General features: G+C 47.8%; 1 protein-coding gene across 5 annotated transcripts in view; it reads left to right on the forward strand.

The window, feature by feature from the left end:
* Positions 1-12,259, forward strand: part of SMC3 (structural maintenance of chromosomes 3) — a 606,933-nt gene that overhangs the window by 74,437 nt on the left and 520,237 nt on the right. The window lies entirely within an intron of this gene.

Consider the following 12,259-nt stretch of genomic DNA (forward strand, 5'->3'; position numbering starts at 1 on the left):
AAAATCTTTGGTGTACTTAGATTTAAGTGCATGTTAAGGGAACAGGTTAAGTGCTATACTTGCCATGCATTTTTAGGCACGTTCATGACTTGTTTTCTTTGTAACTGAATAAGGCAAAATAGGCATACTGGTATTATTGTATTCAGAATTTGCAGCTCTTGTACCAAATAGAATTGTTGCTTGGGAATACAGTCAAACCTCCATTTAACGAAATCCATGATGTAACTGTTTATTTCCCAATTTGCATTGAAAACTATTTTTTTTTGCGATTTAATGAAGTATTTTTGTGGCATGGTTTCGATTTAACGAAGTTCTCGGCCGTTTCAAGCATGTACTTGGAGCTTACATGGCTAGTAAATCTAGCAAAAGAACTATAATAATGCCAGTTGAGGCAAAACATATTCAAGTGTCCTTGCGCTTGAAAAGATTAAGCAGCAAAAATGCCGTTAAAGCGTGCATGCTGATTCACGAGAGGCAGGAAATAATGCTGCGCCATTTGTCACATTGGTAAACTACTTGCAGATGTCGTGTGGTGTGTGGCAGCTTGGAGCTCTGGGAGAAACATGAGAGCTGATGATCCCTTCTTGCCAAGGGGGATAGGGAGGGAGTCAAAACATGGCAACGTGATCAAGCACGTGCTGGGGGCAGAGGGGGCAGGACCGTGTGTCTATCTGCCTTCTCCTAACGCGTGTCCATGCATGGGCCACACGCCGTATCATGGATATAATATCTCTGCGGCAAGTGCACAGGACGAGTCGAGACGTGTGGGGCCTTGGAGTGCATTGGGTTTTCGGGTGTAGTGTTTGTGGTCGCGTAATTTCAAGTTTTTGAGGCAAGGGGCAAGCGCTGGCTTGCATTGTGACAGTGAGTTCATGGCCATTGAGTGAAATCTGATGTTTGCCTGAGCATGCCTCACATCAATAGAAGTACGAAGTTTACTTTGTGTAGTTGTTTCTTTGCTATCAGCCTCAACGCTCCGCCTTTCTTGCAAAATGTGTCTTTTCTTTTTTTCTGTGATGCTCTTAGGCCATACCTGGCCCTTGCGTCACTAAACAACACACATTCGTTTATTCTTGCTTTTTTTTTTTGCCGAGGATGAATATCCGTATTGTAAAAAAAAAAAAAAAAAAAATGCGCCTCCGCCCAGCAGCATCGCTAACACTCGGTTTGCGCTGCTGGTCGCTGGTGTCTTTTGAGACGGTAACTTGCGCTGCCTCTCCATTTCTACTCGTAATCTCCTTGAAGGAACGCACCGTCAGTCAACCTTTTATCAATGTCAGATGATGTGAAGAAGACTGTAGCATCGGGGACAGCACAGCGGAAGACTGACAAGGGCAAAGGAGCCAGGCAGAATGTCAGTCTCCTCACGCACGACCAGTTTAGGCGACGGATCAAGAGCTTCATGGGATTCAAAAGGTGCAGCACGACTGGGACGGAGACAGAGAAACGCAAACCACATCACAAGCACTGTGATGTGGTTTGTGTTTCTTTGTCTCTGTGCCCGTCACGCTGTGCCTTTTGAATAGCTATGAACCAACTCGCCCGAGTCAAGGTTTTACTGCTTCATGGGATGGTGTGGCACACAGCGGCAAAAATTACACTTCAGCGCTTGCGCAGTTGATGATGGCGTTACGACAAGATAGGAAGTCCTACCCGAGGATGACGTCATGTGAGCAGGCAGAAAGAACAGTAAACCCGACAATGTACATCATGCTATGTATAAGCACGCGGGCAGTACAGGGTTCGAGAGGTGTAATGTGCTCTGGGCTTGATATGTGAAGCGACACTCCAGAGAGTGGTATGGTCACCTTGCGCAGTGGACGGCAGAGTTTGGCGGCTATAACAAACATGGTGGCCCCGGTGTCCACAAGTGAAAATGTAGAAGCACCTCTGAGAAATATTGCAACCATGTTAGCAGGAGAGGAACGAGGACTTGGGCAGTTCGAAGATGGTGCAGTTCTTGCCTCTTGAACTGTGGTGCTTAGTTTTCCTGGTCGGAGGGTGCAGGTCGGCAACGCATTGGGGGAAGCGATCATCGATGAGGAGATCGAGAGCGGCACGACAGAAATTCAGGGAGGTCAGAACAACCATACTGCTGTGAGGGATCAGGAGCGGATTGGCACATGGGGTGAGTGCTGTACTGGAAAGGCCAGGCAACGTTGCTGGAAGTTTGAAGGCGATGGTAGCAGTCGTAACAAACGGGATGATTGTCAGGTGTCTGCCAAGGATTGCTGACTCTTGGCCTGGCCCAAAATGCAGTAGCAGTGGCAAGTGGAGCACATGGTTGCAGAGTCGAAATAGACGGCTGGGGAGGCCTATGCACTACCTGCGCGTACGTATAAGGCACGGCGACCGGCTGCACTGCTTGCACATAGGTAAGAGGCACGGCCACAAGCTACTTATAGTGAGTGACGGGAACAGCTTGAGTGACCTATTGGGCAATGACGGTGCGGAGCATAGGTGGCAGACGAGAGGATGGCTCCTGAGTGAAGGGCACTCGGGAAAGTTGACAGGCAACTTCCTCGTGCACGAAGTCTTTGATTTGCAGAGGCAGTGGAGAGTGCTCGGGAATGGCAACAAGACTCGATAGTTAGTTGCCGTTAGACTGAGGCTTCCGAGTATGTTGCTTCTTCAACTCATCGTAGCTCTGACATCAGGTGACGACTTCAGAAATGGTGCGTGGATTCCTGGCCAGGAGCATCTGGAATGCACCACCATCAGTGCCTTTGAGAACGTGCTGAATTTTATCAACTTCGGGCATGGTGGCTACACGTTTTCAAAGGTCAATGACTTCTTCAATGTAACTCGTTAAAGTTTTTCCAGTCTGCTGTGTGCTAAATTACTGTGCACTACCACAAAGGTAGACAAAAATAGCCCCCTCCATACACCGTATGTATTCGAATCTAGGCCGATGGTATTTTTTCAAATGATCATACACCAAACTCTTGGGTCGGCTTAGGTTCGAAGGATTTTAAAGAACACGCCAGTTTGTAATTGAAAATAATAACTATGGTGCACAGCTAGCACCATCTACAAAAGCCGGTATTGCAGCCACTACAGGCCACGCCAGTAGCCAAATGAAGAAGTACATGAGCGAAGTTACCATTTCGACCTGTGTAGTGTCAGTGTGCGGCGTGGCGTTATTGTAATGGCAGCAAACAGGTGATGCCACTATTGGCGGCGAGAATTTGGAGTGGCGCCCTCTCGCGAGTGACGTCATGCCCAGGACGCCGCTCGCTCTGGCTCGCTCGGCTGCTGCGTGCTCTCGTTCCCTTCGTGCGTGCTTGGGGTATTGGCGGCTTGAGCTGAACTTACAGAAGGTTATTTGGGATTTCTGCTGCCATGCCTGAACTGCAGTTTCTTCTTCGAAACTGCGGGAGTCATGAAAATTTGTGACTTGGATATCGCAAGCTATGTAGTGCTGAAGGGGTCTACTGGTCTTGCAATGCATATATGCACCATGTCTGTTCATAAATTTTGCTTAAAAAGAATGTCTGCAAGTTCAACACGTGGAGTTATTTATGATGCTATCCAACTCACCTCACCAACTATCGTTATGGTGAGGCGCGCATTGTTTGCGAAACCCAGAAGTTCACTACAACTTCAAATTGACAGAATGAAGTAGCTCTTTACAGCTCCAATTACAATGTCTATAGCATACTCGAGGCACTACAGTGCAGCTTAGGCTGCGTTGAAATGGAAAATGCAAACACATTCTGCCTCACCATGTCTCGATCCTGCGTTGTTTAATTATACAAACTGAAAACTGTTTGCTTCGTTAGTGCATAAAAGAACCTCGCATGCCCGCCTCATAAAGAAGATGCCACAAGCCTCACATGAACACTTGTACCTACTGGGGAACAATGATATCTTCAATATGTGCCACACTACTAATGAATGGGGCTTCGTCTTCTTGCTGGCTGCAGCGAACCAGTCCAAAAGGCATATTTCACTCAAATATTTGACCCGAGCAGCCTGTTTCAGTCCTCCAAACAGATTCATCATGTCGGTTCCTCAAGCAAGAAGCACCAGTAAATTGCTCAAGTGAGTGGAACGTGTAGCATGGAAAGGAAATAAATATTGGTATATTCCTTTCCGTGTGCTGCAAACAGCTGTAAGCCTCAATCAGCTTTACTTCAAGTTACCGCAACTTAACTTTAACTGGCGAAGAGCGGCCGAATTTTGAGAACCAGTTAAATACGCAAGTGGTGCTGGCTGAATCTAAACTGCAGTGGTAGTTAAGTCCTCGTGTTACAGCCGAGCGTTTCTGTGAAGAAATAGAAAAATTAGATAATATACTGTGAACTAATCATCGTGAGCAAACATGTTTTAGCGGGTTAAAATCAAGATAGATGTTGTAGAAGTCATATATAGCCAGCGTTTCATTTTGGCATGCATATTGCACCATGGTGGGTGTGGAATCTTAACTGGATTCTTATGTGCTGTGCTTTTGCGTCTATGCTTTTATTATTCACATGAGCTACCACTGCAAAGTGTAGATCCGCGCATGAAAAACCCGTAATGGGCTGGTCTGAGCTCCCTCGGGTGGCACTACTATAGCGTTGCCTTTGAGAAATATGTTGTCGTCTAGGAAATAAGCTCCTTGATTACATTTTTGTGAAGACGTCGTAAAATATATATTTGAGAGGCCCGTCATAAGTATACAAGCATTGGGAACGAGAGCGAACAAACGGAAACACTGCAGAAGGCGTCCGTACACCGCCCGAACTGCAGCAGATGACAGGCGTGAGTCCGTGCCCTGACGTCACGCGAGCGACGCTCGCAGTGCCCCTCTTGGTTGTTCTCGGGGCTAATAGTGCCACTTTCAAATGAAAAGTTGTGCTAGCCGCAGATGCATCGTCAAACGTTCAAGCCGGGTGGGACTTCAGCATTGATGAGAAAAACGTTCGTCGTTGGAGGGAGCATCGGGAGACACTTTTTGTGTGTGCCGCAACGCGATAACAGAGAGGAGCTGTTCACCAAGATCGCGGCGTGTTTCAATGTGTGCAAGCCATACGAGTCTAGCATCGATGATGATGTAGAGTGAGCTCGGCATGTTCATATTAAATAAATGCTGTTTTGATTTTGTGAATGCTGTCCTCACTTTTTTGTTCCACCTACATTCAAGGTAAGTTCTAAAATTATTTCTGGCTTTGGACATTCGGGGGTCTGCTTAGAATCTGGGCTCGCCTAGATTCAAGCAAATACGGTAAATCACTGGATAAACTGCAACAGGTTACATGGAGGCAGTTGCAGATTGTCTCATTTGCCAACCCTCACAAGTATTCACTGATATTCAGGCTGCTTCTCACCTAAATGCAAAAACTGCAATGCCCATAAGGTGGACCTGGCACATATATATGTGGTATTGTAAAAAGTAGGCTGGGAAAAATGGAAGCATTGATTTATACCTGTAAATAGCGTGTAATGTGTACTAAAATTCAGTGGAACCCCGATTATACAACTTTCTCGGAGCCGCGGAAATGTGTCGTAAAATGTGGGCGTCGTAAAATCCGAACAGCAAAAGTTATGCGTATAAAAACACTGTTTCACGTGACAGATTTATGAGAAACTTCAATGTAAACTACAGACTAATACTGTGCAGGGCTTGGAAACTCAAATCACCTAAAAAGTAAATGCGAGAAGAATACCGCTGTACAGTTGCCAATCATGCTTTATCGAACAAACCTTGTACTGCAATCCACTGCCGCGATTCCTGCCAGCCGGTGCGAACTTAAAAAAAAGTCAGTCAGTTTCTTTTGCACCTTCTTCGACTTGAGGTGCAAGAACTTTCACCTGAGTTTGGCAACGTCCAAAAGGAGGTCCTCTGCGGCATCGTGGGAACAGATTGAGGTTACGGATGCTGTCTATGCGTCCTAGCGCATCAGCGAATGTGGTAGGCACATGTATGGCAACATCTGTGCCGTCATCGTCCTCGTCCGATGTCACAGCGGTGTCGACACGAGGCAGTGTTTGATGGCATCATCCAGCGACACCTCGTTGCAGATAGCAACATTGTGGTCGGCCTCAACATACTTGGCGAAGGTTATGGTGAGGTTTAAATCCTTGAAATTGCTGTCGGTGAAGCCTGCATCGGTCTCGATCGTGCAGTTGATCGAGGTTGTCGCGTCGCCAGTAGAGGAAGCAGTCTCTCACTTGATGCCACAACGTTTGAACGAGTTGGCGATTGTGCTTTGTGACACTGTGTTTCACGAACTGGGGATGAAATGCATGGTGTCGAGCACAGCAACTTTCTTTTCCGACTTGTTGTGCTCCATAGCCCCCAGCCGACGCTGCACCAACCGCTTCTTGTAGCCTTGCTTCACGCACTTCACGATGCCAGCATCCAGCGGCTGCAGCCGGCTTGTACAGTTGGGCGGAAAAAACACAACCTTTATATTCGTCAAGCTGGATGTATCTTGGATAGTGAGTGGCATGGTACATTGTCCACGAAAAGTAGCATCTTTCTTGCCCTAGCACCCATATTGTTGTCGAGCTGCTGCGAAAAATTGAACAGCGAGGACATCATCCACGCCTTTTTATTGAAGTAGCTGTATGCGTGGCAGCATCTTAAAGTTTTAAAGCACTGTGGCTTTTTCTAATTTCGCAATGATGACCAAAGGTAGCTTCTTAAACCGTCCTTGTTGGCACAGAATAGTGCCATCAAACACTTCTTACTCTGCTTGCCACCGTGACGGCTGTCACCCTTAAATGCATGGGTTTGCTGGGGGCTGCATGTGGTAAAAAATGCCACTCTTTTCGGCGTTCAAAATGTCGCAGGGCTTGTATGCCACAATCATCTCCGGCAGTGACTGCATTCACTGGTTGACTGTCAAAATGTCCACGGAGGTGCTTTCTCCGCAGGAACGGCTATACACAATCCTGTTTAATTTTTTAGAACGATCCAGCCACCCATTCGATGCCTGGAAGTCATCGATACCCAGATGCAGTGCTACAAGGTCAGCATTTGGTTTGAGAATGGCGCCGTCAACATTGATTGCAGAGCTCCGTGCTTAATGCAGCCGCTTAACGAGTACCTTTTCTAACTTCTTGTATTGACCTTCTTTTGCCGCCTTCCATTTGAGCCCAAACTTGTTTGCATTCTCCAAGATCGTAGCTTTGTTTGCCAGGATCATCTTGAGTGAAGATTCAGGTATCTTCAGGTCCCGGGCAATACTGTACTAGCTTTCGTGGCTCCATGCTGCTTTTCCACCTCCTCCATGATGTTCAGCTTATCGCCGATCGATAGAACTTCGCTTTCGGGACATCATGCGTCGTCATCGCGTGACACAACCCAAAACTTCTCGACAGAACGACTTCTAAACTGAACGATCACGACAAACACGTGCGAAAACTTAAGCCTCCTGCTGCAACTTTGTTCGTGATCTGTTGCTGCTGTGAGAGTGAGAACTTGGAATGCTTGGAACGCTTCTCCAGCGCGACAAGAGGCGATATTGCCCGCAAGTAGAGAGGGAGAAAGTGATTGTGGAGAAGAAAAGGCATTATATCAGGACAGCGGGCGGCACAGGCGGCTGCTGGGGAGGTGAGAGAGAGAGAAACGAACAATGAGACGAGGCACAGGGAAGAAAGCTGCGCCTGAGTGAACCGGTCGAGCGCGGTCAAGCACTCCGCATGCGAAGGGGTCCCCTCCTGAAGAGTTGGTGCGAGGAGAGGTGCGCGGGACTTTTCTTTCGCCTGCCTTTCAGTCCTGCGCTTCGCGTGGGTCTTCGTAAAACGCTGGTCAAGCGTGAATTCTTGTCAGATAACCGAGGTTTTTATTGCATTGTTTTTATGGAGAATTCGCTGGGACTGCGCTAATCCGTCGTAAAATCCGGCTTGTTGCAAAACCAGGATACATATAGCTGGGGTTCCACCGTAGTCGGAAATCTGCACTTGCTTTCGCAGCAGTGCTAGGTTTACAACCACGGTGTGCATCGTGGCAGCAATCCTTTAGCGTGCACAAAATAAATGAGTGACTCAATTGACGACAGCACACCTTGCATGAACGTCAGGGTCAGGGTCAAAGACGGGCCATTGTCAATTGCCATTGCTGCTGCTGTCATTGTCTCCATTGCCCAACGTCAACGTCTGTTGCAACAACGATCACCTCATCAGAGATCTCTTTGCAGAATGAGGCAGCACTATCTGCACTCTGAAATCCCTCCATCAAAGCACCACCTGTTTCATCATCAGTAGCGTGGTGCCAGGGCTCAGTAATGTAAGCAGCTTCCACCATGTTTGTTTTGCTATCATGGGGGCTTTTGCCATGGTGCACAAAGCCCTGCTTTTCCGTTAATCAGCATGGCCCCTGATTCTAGCCATAATGATCGCATCGCTTTGGCGGCACCGAAAGGGGCTTTTAAAAAATGTGAGAAGGTTGCCGCGGCAACCTGTCAGCTTGAGAAGTTCAGAAGAAATGCTGGGGTGGGATTGCCACAAGCATCTTGCCATGTACTTCTCACTGGCTTGCACGGGAAAACCCCATGTCCATCAGCCTTTGTCGTGTTGGGCTGGTAAGCATAAGGTCGCGGGATCAATTCCTGACCACAGCGGCCGCATTTCGATGGGGGCGAAATGTGAAAACACTTGTGTACTTGAAACACTTGAGTTTAAGTGCATGGTAAAGAACCCCAGGTGGGTCCAAATTATTCCGGAGTCTCCCACTCTGACGTGCCTCATAGTCAGATGGTGGCTTTGGCATCCAGGTGCTCCAAGTAGTGCAGTGGAAGGTCCCTTGCAAGAACTAAGCCCCGGAGGGTCTGAATCATCTGCAGGGCCTACTGAGAGGACAACGTTGAGGCTGCATTACCGCGTCATCGCTGCTGTCACCGCGTCACTGTCGCCATCGTTATCCGATGCAAGCATGTTCGCGATGATCGCCTCATTGGCTAGAACCACTTACCGTATTTACTCGCATAATGATTGCACTTTTTTTGTCAGAAAAATAGATGAAAATTTAATGGTGTGATCATTACGCAGGTTAAATTTCCTGTGAAAAGAAAAAAAATATTTGTTTCGTCCCGTGTTTGCTGTGGGATGCAGGTGCGGGACACCAAAACAAAAATGGCGGCCGGTGGAGCAAGCCGAACGCGCCAAACGCAATTTTTTTTTCTTCTCGTGAGTACATTACGTGCATTGAAACAGTTTCTTCCATATCAGTGATGAATAATATCGTTAATATCGGCAAGTTTGCAGCAATAACGTAGCCATGTCCACTTTGAGGGGACAGAAACAGATGGGCGCGCTTAGCTGCCAGTGACATAGAAATGCATGGCCGGCGTGCTGCGGAAACTGCGGCATCTGTGTTTACTACTATCTTAATACGGCACGTTTCTGCTAAGGGTGGGCGAATATCTTAGCTGTGTTACAAGTGTCGGCGTATGAATAGGGTACACTTTTAACGTATCAGTATAAACGGGGCTACTATCATTGCCGCCATCGGTTTGTTGCGTGCCCACGAATGCAGATGAAAAGAATTGAAAGGCGCCTTTTTTGTTTTTGTTGACCACAACAATTATAAAGCCTAGTTTGGTTGTACCTCTTTTTGTCATGGAAATGCGGAAAGTGATGAAAGTAATGAAATGGGGCATCTACTTAAGAATGTTTGGTGCGTGCACACCGCTTGGCTTTTCTTGAAGAGTCGTTCACGTAGTATTCGCAGATGGTTAGCGCGATTATTATTAGCTAGACTTGGCACATGACATATTGCTGCGGCAAGTTTGGGGTGCGATCATTACACGGGAAACAAAAAACGAATTTTGACGACAAAATTCAGGAGTGCGATCATTATGCGAGTAGATACAGTAGTTTCCAAATCTATAACAATATGCTTTGTTTTCACCGGCAATCTTGTGCATTGCCGAGGATCAGTGGGTGGATTAGGCACCTTCCATTTCGCCAGCGAGTCAAACGAGGTTGAGAAACCATGTGGCCAGGAATGACTTCGACGCAACCGACAAAGACGAGTACAAGCAACTTCATCCTTTAGCAGAACTGTGCAGAATGAGGGGCCAGTGACCAATCTGGGAGCAGTGCAGTTGGCAGAATCCATGGGTGCTTCGGAGGGTGGCGAGGTATAGAGCTGTGGGCACAGTCTATTAATGTTCGGAGGGGTGGGAGGGCAGCAAAAGAAGGCCGCACAAGGCTGGCGATGCGAAGGAAGAGCATGCAGCGGCTGTAGGGTCAGCGGGGAGGGTTGTTACGATCAGCCTGCAGGGGTAGTGACCTTCGAACCTCTCCCAGCCTGCTGCGACAAGTCGCTTTGTAAAGCCAACAATGTGCCTCCTTCGGACAGTCCAATGGCGCCAGCGAGGCCAGTCACGTTTGGTGGACCCAAGTATTGTTAGTTGGTTCGCTGTCGCCTTCACGGTCTTATTGGAGGAAGAGAATTCCTGGAAAAGGGTGTTTTACTTCGCTTTCTCACAGGCCCCAGTGATCGTAACAGTCGTTTGACAGACGCCGCGGCTAACTGCGGAGTCAGCTCTGGAATCGGGAGGCGCCAGTTTGAGTCAAACGTGACAACCCCTGTCTACAAGAATCCTCTCCGCTCGATGTGTTCGGTGAAACAAAAGTGCGGACGTGAGTGTGTGAATCCTGCGACTGCGACGACTTTGGACGCTCCAATTGGACAAAGGTTGAACGACAGTTTTTCCTCACCTAGGGATCTAGGGAGGACAAAGGGTTTTTAAGCAGCTGTTTTAGGCTGCTTGGTGTGCTTCATTTTCAGTTATGCTAGACTGATGAAATGTAACGTTCTCTTGTCTTCATGTAGATATTGTAAAAAAATCCCGTACCCTAGTTCTCGATGAGAGCAAGTGCCTCCCTTCAACCACGTCCCAAGTGTGGATGAGTTGGACATGGGCCCGCTACCAAATTTTTACATGCCCGACTCCAACTCATACAACCGGTTGGCAGTGGTGAGATTGTCCTACAACTTGTAGACACCAATAAGATCCCACGGACTTTAGGACGTGGTGACCGATCGGTATTCCGATCAAGTTGGAGGTGACTTGGGATTGACCACCTCTTACAGCTGACTGGATATGGCCGAGAAGGACTGGGGAAATGGTGCTCCTTGAGTGGGTAAGCGTTTGGTTTTGGCTGTAAAATTTACCAGGCTTCAATTTCTCTAGGTTTGTAGATATGAATTGCTGAGGATCTTTTACTTGTATTCTGATTTGCGTAGGTATCGCTGCAAGTATTGTGCGACAGCAGAGCCAAAGCTTAACGTAACGACCATGGTCCTATTGTGTTTGATGAGAGCTGACCTGTTGTGATTGTGTTAAGAGCTCGAGGTAGACGTAGAGGAGGACTTGACGGAAGCAGAAATTTCTAAGACCATTCTTCAAAGTGACAACCATTTGAAACTCATCTGACTAGGTAAACGAATTCTAAGCAGAAGACAGGAACAGGAAGCAATTAGGCAAGAACAGGAAGAAATTAGGCAGAAACGGGAAGAAGCTAGGCAGGAACTGAAAAGAATTTGGCAGGAAAAAGGCTAACAGCAGTAACGAGGCAGTATGTTGCTGCATTGAACGGAGATTCAAGGTTTGGAGCAGGCAATCGAATGAAGACAACAGCGGCTTGAGAAATCTGTAGGCTGGACGCAGCGAAAGCGGGTGGAAGTTGATAGCAGATTTTGGTCGAAAGCCGAGAGGAGTACAGTCGAACCCGACTATATCGAACCCGTTTACATCGAATTATTCTATATATCGAACAATTTCTGGTCACGGTATAGTTACAATGAGTATATATAGCAAAAATTACGCTTACATCGAACAAATATTGCAGTGACTCCCGATATATCGAACGTCAAGCGGCGGAAAGTGCCCCCAGAAGTTGGCTTTCCCACGCGGTAGCGGGGAAACCCGGCGGCGCGGCTCCATCCAACCGCTCTCCCTACCGTGACCGCGCTGCCTCGGGCTGTTCGGGCGAGCCGTCGACACTCCCCCTGTCGCGCATAGTGGAGTCTATTAGGCCACATCCTCCCTCTTTCTCTATCATCTTTCACTTCCCATTCCCTCTCCCCTGACGACGCTTCGCCGTGCTCCCTCACGGGTTGCAGAATCAAGCGTCCTTCCTTTCTTTAGATCACTATCTATCGACACTCCCCAGCAAAAAATGATCCTGGCCCGCCTCAGCGCTCGCTCAGACAGCCAATCAGAGGCTATTGTGCTGTCTTCGTGCAAGATGGCGAAAGTGCGAGTTGTTTGGCTGCTTTTCTGGTTTATCGTGTTTGCGCCTTGTGGGCCGTCTCCCG

This window comes from Dermacentor andersoni, chromosome 1, assembly GCF_023375885.2.
Source record: "Dermacentor andersoni chromosome 1, qqDerAnde1_hic_scaffold, whole genome shotgun sequence".
NCBI classification, from domain to species: domain Eukaryota; kingdom Metazoa; phylum Arthropoda; class Arachnida; order Ixodida; family Ixodidae; genus Dermacentor; species Dermacentor andersoni.